This window comes from Lissotriton helveticus, chromosome 5_1 (assembly GCF_964261635.1).
Source record: "Lissotriton helveticus chromosome 5_1, aLisHel1.1, whole genome shotgun sequence".
In the NCBI taxonomy this organism is placed as follows: Eukaryota; Metazoa; Chordata; class Amphibia; order Caudata; family Salamandridae; genus Lissotriton; species Lissotriton helveticus.
In genome coordinates, this window is record NC_136065.1 from 2,124,656,779 (window position 1) to 2,124,674,205 (window position 17,427).

Below are 17,427 nucleotides of genomic sequence, written 5' to 3' on the forward strand. Positions count from 1 at the left end.
CCGGTGGCAGATCCTTCTCCCACCTCGCCGCCAAGACCTGGAACACCCTCCCCACCAACCTACGGCAGACCCGAGATCTGCTGACCTTCAGAAGAGTCCTCAAGACCTGGCTCTTCGAACAGTAGCAGCACCCCCCCAAGCGCCTTGAGACCCTCACGGGTGAGTAGTGCGCTTTACAAATGCTCTGATAAATTGATTGAACTGGACATGCATCATCTGGGCTCTGAAAGGCTGTGGCATTACAGCACAGAGACGAATGAATGATTGAGCAAACTAGATGGGTTTGGTGACCACCAGCTGGGTGATTATTAGCAAATGTGTTGATGCCACCCTATCTGGGCTGTTCAATGAGTGACACAATTATCTTCTCCTTAGCTCCACTGCTCAGAATGAAGCTGTGGAATCGGGGTTACCACACTGATTGCTGCATGTTTTTCACTTATGTCTTAGCAATTTATCCTGACAGATTTCCTGTGGCTTTGTTTGGGGAAATCTGTCAGGGGAAAAGTTTAGAATTTAGTAATTGATGTGCAACTCTGAATTCTGGACTGTGTGCAAACATTCATTTGCAGATGAATCAGAATTTAGAACTAAGTCTGTGTGCAGTCAGCAGAGTTTTACTCTGCGGAACTCCGCGAAGTGCCAGAAAAAGGAGCAGTGCAACTTATCGGACTTCAACTCTGGCGTAACTCCGCAGAGCGCAGCAGAGTTTGATAAGGTGCTCTGCTCACTCTGATATTTAGTGCCAGGACTTTGTTTCGCTCTGTAAAATCAGCACAAATGGCACTACGCGTCGCACCAGAGAACGCTGCTGCTTTCTGCCGTTCGAGTAGACATTCTACTCCAGCGGCAGCTTCCTCAATGTGAAAGGCAGATTTCTCAATGCGAGCGGTCACGACCTGCTGCGACCGCCCATGATGAGAAATCTCTCCAGGAAGAGGTCTAGCGCGTTATTTTTTTTTCAAAAGCCCTCACCAACTTACTGTTGGCGAGCCGCTTGAGAAAGAAAACTCCGCTCTGCATCCCTTTGTAGTTTTTTCTGGAACTCTGAACAGAGGTGGAGTGGGAAAAACTCGGTGAACTCTGCCGGCGGGGCAGAATTCTTCACCACCCCTATTTAGAACACACCTTCGACTCACAGTCTAAACAAAGTCCATACTTTTATAGAAGGGGGGAAAAGTTACGTTTAATAGAAATTTTCCTTGCTCTGAGTTGTCATTTCTATGGCCTCACTGTGCTCCAGGGTCGATTATATTCTATAATATTATAGTTTTATTAATACCTCACTTTACGTGGCACCAACATGCCTTCGCGCTGGGGTCGCACACTCCTCTGTGGAGTGCCGTAGAAGGGAAAGTAAATGTTTGTTGAGCTGCCTACAAAGGGAGTTAATTGATGTCATGTGTCAGGTCAAATTTATGCATTTAATATGTTTTGTTGCTATGCCCCTGTATGAATTTGAAGAGAAAATGAGTGAGGGATACAGGGGCAGCTTTACAATGTTATGTTATGTTATGTTATGGAGTGTTTATATAGCGCCTATCACCGCCGGTCTCTAAGCGCTTAACAGAAAACATAACACACTGATACCCCAGAGAACCCTCAGTTGTTCTACCGCCTAGACTGTCATGAATGCCTTTACAATAACTGGTGCATCCCTGCATATCAGCAGGGATGCGCCAGTTATTGAGCGCCACGGCTCCGCCACCATGGATGTGCCACATTTACAATGCGGCGCAAAAACGGGCAAAACAGACAGATGTGTGACGCATCTGTGCCGTAAAGGCGGCGCATTGCTGGAGTTGCATCCCAAGCACGAGGCAGCTCCAGCAAGGATCTGGGGCGCCCTATCTTTAAAATGATGCGTCAATCCTTACGCCTGCTTCAAGCGGGCGCAGGGTTGTGATGCAGCATGCACTCAAAAGTGACTGGGTGAAATCTTGTAGATTTCACTCAGCCACTTTTAGGGGGCGTTCCTGCGCCAGAACGCCCCCCGCGCAGGAATGCCTACTTCTGGAGCAGGGCTTTACACCGTGACGCATCGCTCAGATGCGTCACGTTGTAAATACCCAGCAACATGGCGCTGGCTTTGAGCTGCCGCTGCGTCACAAAAGTGACGAAACAGCGATGTTAAAGAGGTGCAAGGGGCTTGTACATCTGCCCCCAATTTCTTAGGAATTCAATTCCAATTGATGGACAGAAGTGCGTGAGTGCAGCCTGGCCTATCATTGAAGTGTTTCGGTGTGCGGATATGGCTTAAACTGTGTCATAAAGTGAGTAGATGTGCTTACACATGGGTGTAGGAGAGAAGTATGAGGTTAGAAGTGCCCTCACTAGCCAATACCTGCCATCTATAGAGTGCTCTGTGTATTTACAGTTTAAACCATATAGAATCTAAGACTATGGAAGCAAACAGAGATGATGAGAGCTGCCATTGGTCGGTGCAGACTCAGGGATTCAGGCAGCAGAGAGACCCAAGAGTCCATATAATCAACCCCAAAACAATCTCTGCAGAGGGAAAAAGCCATATGAACATCACAGTACAACAGGGCCCACAGGACACCCAATACACTGTGCTTGGAAGAACAATTACATGGGATCAAGAAAGGGGTCAGGCTTTGTGGGCTGTGGCATTAATTAGAATGACAATCCTTGCTTTTCTTTTGTTTTTTTGTTGAAATACTGACGGATCTTACGAACGGGTTCAGGACATTAAACCTAAACAATGTTTCTGCCGAATCTGCCCTTTGAGCCTCTCAAAGTTTAGGAGAGGGCTGTACAAATGACAATTTATAACTCCCTCTCTCATTGACATTATAATAAAATCTGGCATTCTCTATCTTTTGTTGAAGTTAAATGGTGGCGAAGTGCCCCTGCTATGTACTTGTTGATGTGATGACTGGGCCTTTTACCCTTGCTGAGTTATCCTCAGGTACTTTAAGCAGCATACCATGGCCCCAATTGTAAGTTGATCAAAAACAAATTGTCTCCCCAGGCTATATCTGATTTGAAAAGTACATATAAAGATTTACCAAAATTATGTGATCCAATGGAAAATAAAATCATAAATGCTGAATATGTAAAGGTATTAAAAAATCATGACATGAAATATAGACATAGAAATAAATACATTTGGCATAACATTCATCGTCATAGGAAGAACTAAAAATATACATCAATAAATCTTTAACAAAGCTCCACATCACCAATATGTTCACTACACAATCATGAAACAATACTTAATTTGTATTTGTACAGTGCACGGCTGATTGCAGATTAAAATATGTTTACGCGTTTCGGTGGATTAAACAGTTCCGTCCACCTTCTTCAAGACAACATTTTTTTCTACAATTCTTCAAATGACCTAAATAGGATGCACACACCAATTTGCATATACACCAACTATAAAAAAACAACTACAGGTTTAGAACTTCCACTTTATGTCCTTGATGTACTTCCATTCAATATTCTTTTTCTCTTTAAGACCTCACTGTGGTCCTTGAGTAGCATTCATATGTGATTGTAAAAATATGTTATGCCCCGATAAGTGTTGCATGGTTTAAATAAGCAATTTCATGTGTTTAGCTTAATGTTTTGCTCTCTTCCATTTGTTTCTTTTTACAGTCAGGACAAATCGATCAAGGTTGTCTCAATTTATATTGCCACATGGAATTTCACTTTAAACCAGATTGGTAAACTCCCCACAACAAGGTTTATTCTGGGGTTAACCCTGGGCGTAGGACTATGCTACGCTCGCTGAGTGTGCGTAGTTTGAGCAACTACGCGCTACGCGAATTGAACGTAGCACAGTGCAAAAACGTGCAGCGTAGCGGGCATTTTTTGCTTGCTCACGGCCCTCAACGTTAAGTTGGTGACCGCGAGCAAGCAAAATAACATCCCGGCAAGACTTTTTCCTTGTTCGCGATCAGCAACATCAAGTTCAAGTTGCCGATCGCAAGTGTGGAAAATAAACCTCCTGGCGAGATTCTCAACGCGGGGAAGTCAGGTTTCTCATTGCGAGTGGTCGCATATGCTCACGACCGCCCGCGATAAGAAACTACCAGTCCGCGTTGATAAAGCTACAAATCCACTCAAGGGGCAGAAAACGACCGCTTGCACTGTGCAAGATGCGGTTTGCAATGATTGCACAGTGTGGAGAAGCATCCGGCACTGTGCAATCAGTGCGAACAGCATTTTCCCTACCACACTACGCAGTTCGTGTAGCTACGCGTAGCTTGCGTAGTGCGAAATGCACTTTCCGTAGCTAGGCTTAGTGCTACTACACTAACTACGCCCAAGGTTGCCTGGGGTACACCTCAATATTGATGCCCCTCCACATTACAGCAGGTCATGCTTCTTCAAGCCACTTTAATGAAAATATTAAGTTGTTTCAATCTTGTACGTACAGGAATAAGGGAAAAGAGTCCCCAGGTACTTTAAGCAGGCCACCATGATCCCAATTGTAAGTTGCACCACACTTGCAGGGAGAAAACTCTGCACCAGTATTCACTAGTACTGCGCGGTAACAACCCACCAGTACTGTGCAATTACAAGTTAAACCCAACAGAATGGAGAATTACAGTGTGGACCAAGAGGCCCCTGTGATCGCAAGACTAGATTACTTTAACAGCCTCTACATCGGAGCCACCCAGGGCAGGTTCAAGAAGTTTCAAAGAGAGCAGAATGCAGCTGCTCGACTTCTTTTGAAGCCTCCGAGACCGGTGCATGTGTTCCTGGCATTGGCTGAACTACACTGACTCCCTCTAGAAAAATGCACAATCTTTAAGGCTATGTGCCTCTGTCCAAAGACTCTTAACAGAGGGCCGCACAATATTGACAATTTGCTGAAACCATACTCACCTGGCCACAGCCTCAGATCCTCTGGAACAGAATTCACAGTGACTCCTAGTGCTAAGAAACCCCAGATGGGTGGTTGTTCCTTTGGATTCCCAGCCTCCAAGCTCCGGAATACCCTTCCCCCCGACTTGAGACTAGAACCTGCTGGGTCAACCTTCAGGAAAAAAATTAAAACCTGACTGCTTAGACAGCGTTAATTCCCAATAGTCTTTGTTAAGTATTGATGAGGCAAAAATTGTAGATAAAAGAAGATTTATTCATAATAAATAGAAGTACCAGGGATACAGGTCAGGATACAAAGAAAGCTTCAATCAACTGTCCCATGAACCGCTATTCCTAAACGGCCCGATCCGAGTGGAGTGTAGAACACACGGATCGTGCCCTGAAGGAATACCTTCAAAGAACAACAAATATACTTTTGTGCAGGGGACACGATAAACAATGACGTGCGCAACATGCCCATGATAAACAAAACACGCGCAACAAACACGCGATAAACATAACACACCTCCCCCCTTTATAATTAAAAGAAAAAAACACAAAAAACGAATTAACAATTTTTTCTTTAACAAATGAAATAAATTCAGACAGCCACTTTGGTTTCCTTATCACCCTTCTACCTAAAACATTAGTTTCCATTGCATCAGTATTAATAGAATGTTCTTAAGACACATTATCACATGTACTAGACAAGCAAAGATCTCCTACAAAATCTTCATCTAAATCATCTAAACAATTAGAATCAGAGTTATTCCTACAGGAGTTTCTATTACTCTCAGAATAAACATAAGTTTCTTTGTCAGCTTTGAGAATAGCAATTCTGCTTAAATTCCATACTCTGTTATCAGTTAATCTCACAGCGTTCTTTAATACTTCAATCACCTCAAACGGACCCATATATTGACTTTCACATTTTTATAACTTTCCATGTTTTTTTTTCTTTGACCAACATGCCAACCTCAACATTTAGATCTAATTTGGAACCTTTTCTTTTATCAAAACTTTCCTTATTTACTGCATATGTTTCTGTTAGTTTCTTCTTCACATCACTCAAATCTAATTTGGAAGAAGTTGACGGAACTAACCATGAAGGATTAGATTTTGTTCTGGGAAGTCTCCCTCTCATGATTTCAAAAGGGGAACAGCCTGTCATAGAATTCATTGTGGTTCTGTACATCAGTTTTATGAACTTGCAGCTCCCATTTATCATTTTCTATTCCCGCAGCTTGTATAGCATTTTTAAGCACCCTATTAAATCTCTCAATAACAGCGTTTCCACTAGGATTATATAATGAAGTCGTAACATGAGTAATACCAACCCTTTAAAATGAGCTTTAGCTTTGTTAGAAAGGAATTGGACCCCATTATCAGTGATGAGTCTTACTGGTAAACCCTCTTCAGTGAAGATTTCATCCAAAAACATCAAAACAGAGTCAGTATCAATCTTCTCCACAATCTTGATAATAGGCCATTTAGAAAAAATATCTATAGCAGCCAAAATATACCTTGAGCTGAGGCCTATGGGACCCATAATGTCCATTTCAATGGTGTCCCAAGGATTCTCTGGAATAGTATGTGTGCCCATATTAGGTTTGAGTGTAACTAGAGACTACAATTCCTTACAATGCGTTCAATAAACACATCCATTCCAGGCCACCAGTAAAAATTTCTTCACAGTCTGTTTCTTACAATTCCACTGTGTCCTTCATGACCATGTAACACAATGGAACGTCTTAAGTTTTTTTGGAGGAAAAGGTCTGTCACCTCTTCTGATTATATTGTTGTCGCAAGACAACTCACTCCTAATTTCCCAATAATTCTTTCGTTCTGTATTTATATTTTTTTTACTTGGCCAGTCATTAGAAATGTGAAAAGCAACTTGCTTTAAAATCTCATCATTCTGAAATTCTTGACACCACAAACTATGGTCAATTGACATGGCTCCTTCATCATGTATCATTGCAATGTGTAAATCATCCCATTCACTATAAAGATCTTCTTTAATAGGTAAAGACAATCAGCTGTTACATTATCTTTACCAGGAACATACTCAATTGTGTAAATAAAATCCTGCAAACGCATCGACAAATGTGCAATAAATGCCGAAGCCTTCAATATTCCTTCAGTGGTAAGTAAACGTACTAAAGGTTTATGGTCGCTCCTAATAATGCACTCTTTGCCCCACACAAATACTCTAAAATGCTCTAAAGTCCATACACAAGCTAAGGTTTCCCTCTCTATTGTAGAATATTTCTCTTCCGCTGGAATGAGTGCCCTAGAGGCGTGTGCAATAATACACTCATTACCAGAATCATTTCTCTGAGCAAGAACAGCCCCCAACCCTCTACAGCTAGCATCAGTGGTAATTATAGACATGAGAAAAGAATCAAAAGAAGAAAGAGCAATAGCCGCTCAAATGGCTTCTTTAACATCTTTAAATTCTTTCTCACAATCATTAGACCATGCAAATGTATTCACATTTTTAACCAGTTGTCTAATGTTGAAAGTAGGACAGGAAAGGTTATGAATGCATTTAGCATAAAATTCGGTCAACCCCAAAAAAGATCTAACATCATCCTTTGACAAAGGATGTGGAGCTGCTTTAATAGCCTCAACAAAATCTGATTTTGGCTTGATACCTTCTTCACATAACTCATGACCAAGGTAAGTCACAGTGTAGTGTAGTTCCTATTATCCCAATAGGCTCTGCGCATTGGAATAATACCTTCAATAGTATAGGCCTAGACCAGACATTAACTAGGTCCACTACTGTCGATATTAGACTTAAAGTTTTGGGTTTGCCAGCTAGCTCAGAGTTCACTAGAAACTTTCTCGAATAGGCAAGGAGGAGTTGAACCTCCCTGGATAGACAAGAAGGGATTTAGTTTCTGACAACCATAGAACATGACAACTTTGCTCTCCCCTACTCAAGAGTGTATCTCGAGAGTCGTGTGAACAAAAGGCAATTTATTTTACTCAGTCAGTACGTGCATTCTTAGTCTCATCAGATTGTAGAGAAAAGGAAGAGACGGGCGTGTTCAATAAAAGGTGTTATTTATTGATCAGTCTCTTTTTCTCATACAAGAGAAATGGATCGATATTATTGCAATACTTATGGTTAAGTAAAGTGCATACATTAAAAGCAGAAGTATAAAATAATACTGTAAAAACATTGATATGGTTTCTAAGCCATTTGAAGGTTTAAAATGAATAAGATATATTACATACACATATACATTTGCCTAATCGTACTCAACTGGTGTTTCTAACTACGCCTACCCCGTGTACCTGACCTAAGTCTAATGCGTGGGCGGGAATAGAAAGTTACAGTTTAAGTTAAGTTTGTTTTGCCAAGTGACTGACTAAAGAATTCTCTGTGAGGGGTTATTCAGTTCTGTACCTGGAATCTAGGATGGATGAGGGATGGTATCTCTCGTCTCTGGTGTCGATATCCCAGGCTGCCTGCGAGGGCTACCCGGAAGCGCCGGAGCTGGATTTCTCGGCAGGAGAAAGGCAGCGTCTCGTTCTCAGCGCGTCAGGAAGGCGGGGCTGCGCCAGCGGGGTCTGCTCTGCTCTGGGCTTCGGCAAGTCTGGCTGCTCCGATCTCGTCACCACCGCGTGTGTTTGCATAGGGCAATATCGGTTATATTTATACCTTTAAGGTGCCGAGATTGACGTAAGGATGGACATAGATACGTCAATAAGGATGTCATACGACCAGGTCGTTAGCACATTCTTTTGCTGAAGTTCTCGGTGAAATCAAAACAATGGCCGCAGGGTTTTTCCCAGGTTGTCATAGGTTTGATTTGTTTTGAGAACTCCGTATGCCTTATCAGGGGCTGGAGGAATATCGCTTGTCTAATTAGATGGCAAGCGTTATGACCTAATCAGATAACACGTTCCTGTGCCGTAGTGTGGCTTTATCAGATAACGGTTCCTGCATCATGGGGGTTTTCTGCCTCATGGGATGGCTGCTAGTTAACTTGTTAACCAGAATAGGGTCAGGAATAGGGGGATCGATACAGAACCTATAGGAATACATCACACCCACTCCACGCTAACTATGGACATATTTAAGAATCTATGCATAGTAAAACATACTGTAGAGTATCCTGTATACCTTACCACCCCAAAATACATAAATGCATTTTGAAAATATCAAATATACGGAAAACAGTCACATGTAATGTATGCACTCAAGCTGCAGAATAATGCTAAAGTAATCACGCATATCTATACAATATAACTAACATGTATATGAGAATTTACACATGAAATGGCTCTTAATACAGAAAAAAGGTTTGAGACCATTTCATCACAGAATAAAAATAATTATGAACATACCAGCGGGCAGCTAATGTCTATAAGCTATCTAAAATTAGAAATTTTAGTTCTCTAAGAATAGTTCTTACTTTAAGCAGAAGATAGTGTCCCGAAAAATATGCAAAAATATTTTGGGGCTGCTGAAAAAAGTTGCTGTCCGTGAACTGGAGGGGAAATTGTTCATGGTATTTTGTTTTTCAAGTTGAAGGCCAAAATCAGGGAACGCCGTGTACGAGCTTGCTCAAAAGTCTCTATTTCTGCTCTGGAGAGAACATCATATCATTTAGACTCTCAAAAAAGTTGTCAACAGCTTCCTGGGAGAGTTCCACTAACTCGGAAATAGGTGTAACCATGCAATCGTGCGCATGATTGTCTCCATTGACATTCTGATTAATGTCGCTGACAGAAGGTCGTACCTGATCGATGCTGCTTTCATCTTGAACTTCACTACCCCTTAATCGTAGTGGTGAAGCTTCCACGAATGCCGTCATCAGGATTGGTAGCCTTTGAGGGCAGCACAAAGCATGAGCCTTTATCGGACTCAACAATGTTTCTGCATCCATTGGCGCATCCGATTGTAGCGTCAGACAGGTGTCTAACACGCATTCTTCTCCGCATAGCAGGCACCTTAATACAGGTAAAACACATCGATGCCATATGGGTCGAAATGATAGAAACCAAGTCATGTTCAGGTCTCTAAGCCGGGATAGTCCCAGGATGTTTGATATCCGGTCCCGGTATCCAATGGCTAGGATTGTTTCTTCCCTTGTCGCAGGTGTTTTGTCTGTGACATGGTTTGCCATAACGAAATATAAGGACTAAGAATAGGATTCCTGCAATTAGTCCTAAAATGAGGGGAAGTCCGCCAAAAATCGAATGGACGAAATCTGGAAAAATACCCAGTATGGCTTTGAATGGTGTTAATGCCATCGAAAATACCGTCTTAAATACTTTTGAGACTCCACTGGTATCAGAAATATTTAAGATTTCATTCAGGATTTCTGCGAAATGTATGGGGGAATTAGTCGATAACAATGAATGTATCTCTGCAGTCGTCCTTGCGACTAGGAGATCATACGTTTCTTTTGATGACGTGAGCCTTGTCGGCGTCTGAAGAAGCACTGTTTTCATTCTGCTTAAAGTATCTATTCGAATAGAAGTAATTTTCAAGTTGGGCCATGCCCTTGCCTCCCTGTCTGGAAGGGAGCTGGGGAACAATAAGCGTCCACAGCACTTGACCTTCGCAGTCGTAGTTACGAGATAAAGAGTCCCGGGCATAAGACTACAGCATCTGCGGTCCACAATTAGAATGTAACTCCCATTATAGAGTCTTTGAAAGAATGGTTCTATCTCTGTAGCAGGTGTGCCTAGCTGGTGACATGAAAGGTTATTTGAGTTCCCTTCACAGGCTCCATGCAAACTAATTCCGTTACACAGAAGTGTACCGCTTAGTGACATCGCACAATTATTGCCACTAAGAAACACTTTCTGTCCTTTATTACTGACACATGCATGTGAATAGGGCAAGTCCCATGATGTTTTAATGTACCCTTTTCCCAATTTTTCGTACATGCCAGCCTGTATATATTTTTGGCAGTATTGAAACCTGAAGGTTGAGATTGGAATATTAATTATCCCATGTATTATCCATTCACTGACAGGTCGTTCTGACATTGTCACTGGTAATCTTTCGAGTTTCTCAATGCTCAGGATTGTATAATCAGCACCCTTCTGGGCCATACTGATTTGTTTATCAGTAAGGTTAAAGATATTGAAAAGTGACGTTGTGTTGATTAAACGCCAAGGCACATAGCCTGAACGCAGATTTTGTAACGTCCAGCCAAGCTGTACAATAGAACGCAATTGAGACTGACCGTGTTGTAACAACAGTAAGTCTTGCGATATTATGTCGATTGCTGAAGACACAATGCTGTCCAGAGAAAAAATTCTGGAGGACAGAGTCATTAACCCATTGTCCACTACAGAAAGTGATTTTTCCAAATTAATACGGTCAATTTCCCGTATCCTTTCTGCTGTCTCAATTTGAGTAACCTTCCAGGCCTCATTGTATGCTGCATATACAGAGGCTGCTATGAAACGCTTTTGACGCTGTTTGCGTGGTCCCATATTGAAATCACGCAAGTCAGCACCATCAGTAAGTAAAGTTAGGTGTTGCTTAATTTCTGCCAGTGTGGAAGTTTGTAGCCATTGAAGGCATAATTTGCCCACACTGTAGGTGGTTATTATCCCTGGGTGATGTCTTTGGGGATATCTAGGGTCTGGCCTGGTCATTTTGAACCCCTGTGTTTTGTTCAGGAATCTGTCTTGACAGTAATTAGTATCTGTGGGCCAGATCAACCACTGTTTCCAATCTGGATGTGTTCTGTTTTGGTTTAATACATAGTTTATGTCTATCTCCTCATCTGTAGAGCTATTGCTGTTCATTGTTGGTTTTGGAATAGACGGTTTATTTAAGTCTTTGATTTTTGCTAAGCCAAGACAGGTAGTTTGTTGAACAGTGTCATTTAAAAATATAATTTGTTCTGGGATCATGCAGGCTCTAAACAAAGATTCTATACCCTGTACTTGCCATTCTTTTGTGCCCCAAACACTTTTCAATTCAACATTTTTGTCCCAATAATCAAAACCAAAAGTATTCATTTGTTCAAAGAATGAGTCTGAATATATCAATTTTGTGTTGGTTATCATGGTCTTTGTCCCTGTCTTATTTGACAATTTGAAATAAAATGTTTCAGCATTACTTATGTTAAAACCTGAAAAGTATGGATATTTGTCGTAAACGGTTCTTGAGATTCCTTTTGGAGGGGTTGCACAATGTTCCCATTGATTATAATTTAAAACATTTCTAGGTTGTGCAGATCTATGTAAAAAATGGTTACCATAGTGGTTATAACAGTACATACTATCATAATTTGTAGAACCCTGCAAATAATCATGTTTGGTAAATTTAGCAGACATCACTAAGTCAGACATCATATTGTTTATACTTTCAAAGTCCCAATCATCAGCAAATGTGCTTGGTTTTACTAAGTCACTCAATGAGATTTTAATCTGGTGTGGATATTTCAGGATTTCAACCGGACCATAGATTTCGTAGTCAGTGTTGTCCCATGCTACCCCACCCGGTATAGGATTGGCTGTGAAGTTGACTGAAGAAAGTTCTCTTTTCTCGACGTGTGAAGATGTGTGTGGTTTGAGGATCAAGTTGATTTTCTGACTTGCTGTGTCCATTTTAGCATATTTTCCCTCAATGAAGCGTCCCAAAGTTAGTACCATGATGAGCCAAAGTATGAGGATAAATGCACCAAAACCCACCCAAAATTCAATCCATGGAGAAATCAGGTATGTTTCTTTCAGTTGTTTCAAAAGTTCTTTAGCTTTATCTTTAAAGGTTTTTGATGATGGCTGTGTTTTTGATTCAGTGAAGCCTTCGGAGAAATCATCGAAGTTTATGAAGTAGCCAGATGCAGTTCTGTCAATTGTTCCAATTGCTTCAGGATTACTGTTTCTTGCATAGTCGTTTGTTACTTCATTATAGGTTGGTGTGTCTCTGCTAAATGTTTTTATTTGGGTGTTCAGAGGTCTAAGTTCCATTGCATTTTTGCATAGTCCTTGTTGTTCTTCTGTAGGCGTTTCGAATGTGATTAGCCTCTTTGTTAGGACCTCTGTACTGGTAGCAAACCTTGGTGTTCTGCTACTTATGGGGAGTCCACTTGGCCTACTATTTGTTATCGGCCACATGATTGTTGTTTTACCAGGTCGATGGATACAACTCGGTTCTCCTTTTTACCAGCAAGCGGCGGTAGTACTACTGATCTTGTCCCGTTGACAGACAAGACAGGAACTGCTTTTCTGTAAGAAGGCCCAAATTCCTTCTTTACCGCGATCTTTTCTCTGACTAGATCCCCGACTTTTGGAATCCAGACAGGTCTTGCTGGGACAGGTGGTGGTTCTTCAGTGGTTGTTGGCTGCTGTTTCAACTTTATGTTGCTCAGGTCTTTTCTTGTTTCATTTAAGTCCTGTAAAATAGCCAAACGATCTTTGATATCAAAGCTTTTTTCCTTTACCACTGAAGTCTGACTGTCAAGGTCAGAGATTAACATCCTAGTTCCAAATAATAATTCGTACGGACTGAATCCCTTCAGAGAATTTCTTGGCAGGTTATTTAGACTACGTTGGACACTTATTAGATGTTTGACCCACCCAGCTCCCGAACCTAATATCCTTTCCGTTATAGATTGCTTTATGCCTTGGTTTTTTCTTTACACCATCCGGTATCCCTCAGGAAGGAAGTGAGAAGATTCCCGCTGTGCTATGCTCATTTGGCCATGTTTCCCCTCAGGCTGGAGGGCTCGAGTGAAAACAATGGTCAAACGTAGCATGCTCTTAGCGTATATGCCATTTAGACTCGCAAATCTTTGTATAACAGTCCAGACGTCAGCCGAGTGCTGGTGATCTACATTATAAGTGGAAACTAGCCTGTATATGTTAATCGCAAGCCTTGCTTTTTACTGTTGATTTTTTCTGGAGTGAAACGACACGGTATTACACCGTTTCTCTCACCACTGCGATTCCTGTTGCAGTTTGGGCACTTTTTTACAAACATGGTGTGATGCAGGCTCATGCCTGGCCACCAGTACCTTGATTGTAATTCTTCCAGAGAATCTTTTAGTTTGAGGTGTCTGAGACCCTCGCCCATATGTGCGTCTGCGATTAACAAGTTTCTCCTGTCCATGTTTGGAATCACTCTATCCCCCACTCCAGGGATTCGAGCAAAAGGGACGGAGTTTGCATCGATTATGTATGTATAATTGAGTGGATAGTTGATCGGTAGCGCTGACGAGTCGCCTTTTGATGACGTTTTCACTGCCAGCACTGTTTCACTGTCAATATACTTCACTGTACGCTTTTTTCGAGCTACGGAAGCCGATTTAGTTGCTACCGCTGTGGCTGTTTCAGCCAATGAATTCCCTGCAACGTGAACGCCATCACGCTGATGACTCAGTGAGTGTGTCACGTGAGTCTTTGGTAGTTCTTTTTGTAAAAGAGCTATTTGTTCCCAGAGCAGTTTCTGCTTTATTGTTGCACCTGTGTCATCTTTGTAACCGTTTTGAATCCATGTCTGCAAATCGTTGTTATATGATTTGACGCAGTAATATGAATCGGACACTATAAGTGTCGGGAATTCGCGATCCGCATTATCTAGCGCCATTTTCAATGCTATTATTTCAGTCTGTTGTTCTGAATTAGTTTCTACTGAGTGTGTTTTTGTTAATAGAGGTCTTAGTTTACCTCCGCGCCACACTTCTTTTGTAATCTCACATGTGGGGTTGTATGCTTGTTCTCCCCAAACTGAGGGTTGAGCATGTCCGTCTGTATAGATTACACAAGCGTATTGTCGTAAGGGCAGAATGTCGATAGGCAGAGGGAATGTTCTTTCATATTCTAGATTTTTCAATTCCTTTAGTTCTGGATCAAAGTAGTAGTATACTTTGTCCGTTGTAATTGAATTCACCCATTGTATCCATTCCGGATTCAATGTTGTTGTTGGTAAATTACACGGTGTTGTTAATGCCTCAAAGGCTGATTCCACCGTTCTGACTGTGATGTGTCTACCGTCCGCTTGATCTTTTTCTCTAGCTATTGCGGTTTGAACTGCATGAACAATGTTTTCTTTAATGCTGAATTTCTTTTCAGCTTCTGTGTACAAGTGTGATTTGAATGCAATTGGTACCTTTTCTCCCTCATTAGAGGTCAGGTATGTGAATCCGCATCTTCCTGGGATGACTCGAATCACAAGATTGCGTGTGTTATCACGTGTTTCTAATTTTGTTTTAATTAACATGTCTGTTTGTAAGGATCTCAAAATTTCTGTGTGTATTTGAGTCCAATTGGTTCTTTTAAAATCTGGTTTTATTAGATCATAAAGGGGTTTGACCCTTTCTGCGTAATTTGCAATGTATGTTCTTCCGAAATTTAGGAAGCCTAGAATTGACTGTAGGTTTTTTAGTGTTCTAGGTGCTTGGAGTACAGCACATTTCTCTAGGAAATTGTCAGCCAGGCTTTTGCCTTCACTTGATAATTCGTATCCTAAGAACAGGACTGTTAGATGGGCAATTCTGGATTTTTTAAAGTTGAGTTTGTAACCCTCTGCTGCGAACCCAAGTATTATGGTGTTCACACTCTTCAAGTGAGTATCCAAGTCATCATCTGTTAAGTATATGTCGTCGACATAAGATAATGATTCGTCATCATATGTTTGTAGTAATTCTGTTACTCTCGCTGAGAATACTCCCGGGCTGTTCTTGTACCCCTGGGCTAACCGACAGAATTGTTTTTGAGTGCCATTTATTGAGAATGCAGACAAATATCTGCTCTCTGGTGCTATGTTTTGACAAAAGAATCCATTAGAGATGTCTAATGTTGTTTTGTATTTTTTGCGCACTATGTTATTCATTAGTGCAGCACTATGCGAGTTTTGCACTGCAAAAGTTTTGCAACATGAGTTAAGATGTCGGTAATCCAAAACTAGACGATATGAATTGTCTGGTTTGGAGACCGGAAACAAAGGGTTGTTCATTTGTGAGGTGCAAGTTTCAATCACCCCCTGGTATTCTAGTTGATCTAGAATTTCTTTTACCTGTTTTTTAGCTTCTTGCTTAATTGGGTACTGCCTTTGTGCAGTAGGTTGTGATTTTAACTGGATTTTGTGAGGAGGAGAGTCCTCATCCCATCCTACATGATTTTTATATAAAGCAGGAGCTTGAGCTACTGCCCACTTTCTGGCAAGTGTGTATTTTTTATGAATTGGGATATGATTTGAGAAGGCAGGCATAATTATTTCTTCGCCATGAGGGCACTCCCTGACAAACTCTGGTGGCCAGTCTTTTTCAGCTAGAAGGATGTCATAGACCTTAGAGAGATTATCCCAAAATAGGCCCCTTATTTTTCTAGTCTTATCCCCCTCTATACGTAAAGTTATTTCATATATTTTGTGAGGTTTGCTAACTCTGGTGTCTGCAGTTTCCACTTGAAGATATTCATTCGTGTCCACTGTCTCCAGATGATTCATAAGGACTTTGCGAGCTATGCTCACTTCTGCTGCGCTGTCTAGCATTGTCTGAGCCCATTCTCCGTTTTTCAGTTGTGTCCTCAGTATTCTCGGCATTGTTAACTACCTTGATACTGGCTACCTTCTTTTTTGGAAATTGTAATTTCTTTTTTAGCTGAGCAGGTTCCTTGTCTTTGGACTTGGCGTGCTCTTCTCTTTGTTCTGATCATCCTCTTCTTTCCGATTTCTGCGAGGAAGTCTGAAAAGATTGAGAGGGACATGTATCAATGTCTTGATATCTATCAGGCTTCTTTATATTATCCCTATTTCTAAGGTTATATCTTTTCCCAGAGGGGTCACTCTGGGGTGACCTGTGTCTTTGGTTCGGAGATTTTTCTCTTCGCCTAGGAGACCTTCCTCTGGACTGGAATTTCTTTTCTTTAGGATTGGATTGTTTGTTTCCATCCCAGCTCTTTTTTTGTGATGTTGAGTTATTATTAAAAAATATTTTTTCAGGACTTTCAATCAGTTGTGGTTTTACTGGTATTCCACCTAAACTATCTCTACCTAGTTCCTCATAGGATTTTTCTATGATTCTGGCAATTTCAGCTGGTTGGTCTGCTATATCTGTCTCTTTTAACCTCTGGCGGATCGCCACGTTTGCTGCTTCTCCCTTTATGTTGGCTAATAATATAGCCGAGACCTGCTTGAAGTCTTTTAGTAATTTCATACCAAGAGTTAAAGCGGGTTCTGGACCGTATTCGTCTTGAATTTGTTTTAGCACATCTGGTATTACCGAAATGGATGGAACACCGTGCGTTTTTGTGTAGATGGAAGCAAAGACTGTACCCCAAGTGTCACAGTCCTCCACGTGTGGTGCGATTCCCATTGGAAGACAGATAGTCAGAATCCTGTGTTTTTCTAACGGGGTGGTGTCTGGAAACACCGCCTCTATTTGGGTGATTTTTTGTGATAACCAGAATGGTATTTGTTCCCGTTTAGCTGGTACTTTACCTAGGCAGGATTGTATGTTCTGTGGTGTAATTTTATTTGTGTTCCCCTGGTGAGGGGTCAGCTGTGGAATTTTAATTGCTGGTTGAATTGTTGAAGTCCGCATCACATATTGGACTAATTGTCTATGTATCTTTATTAATTGTTTTAGTTGTACTAAAAGA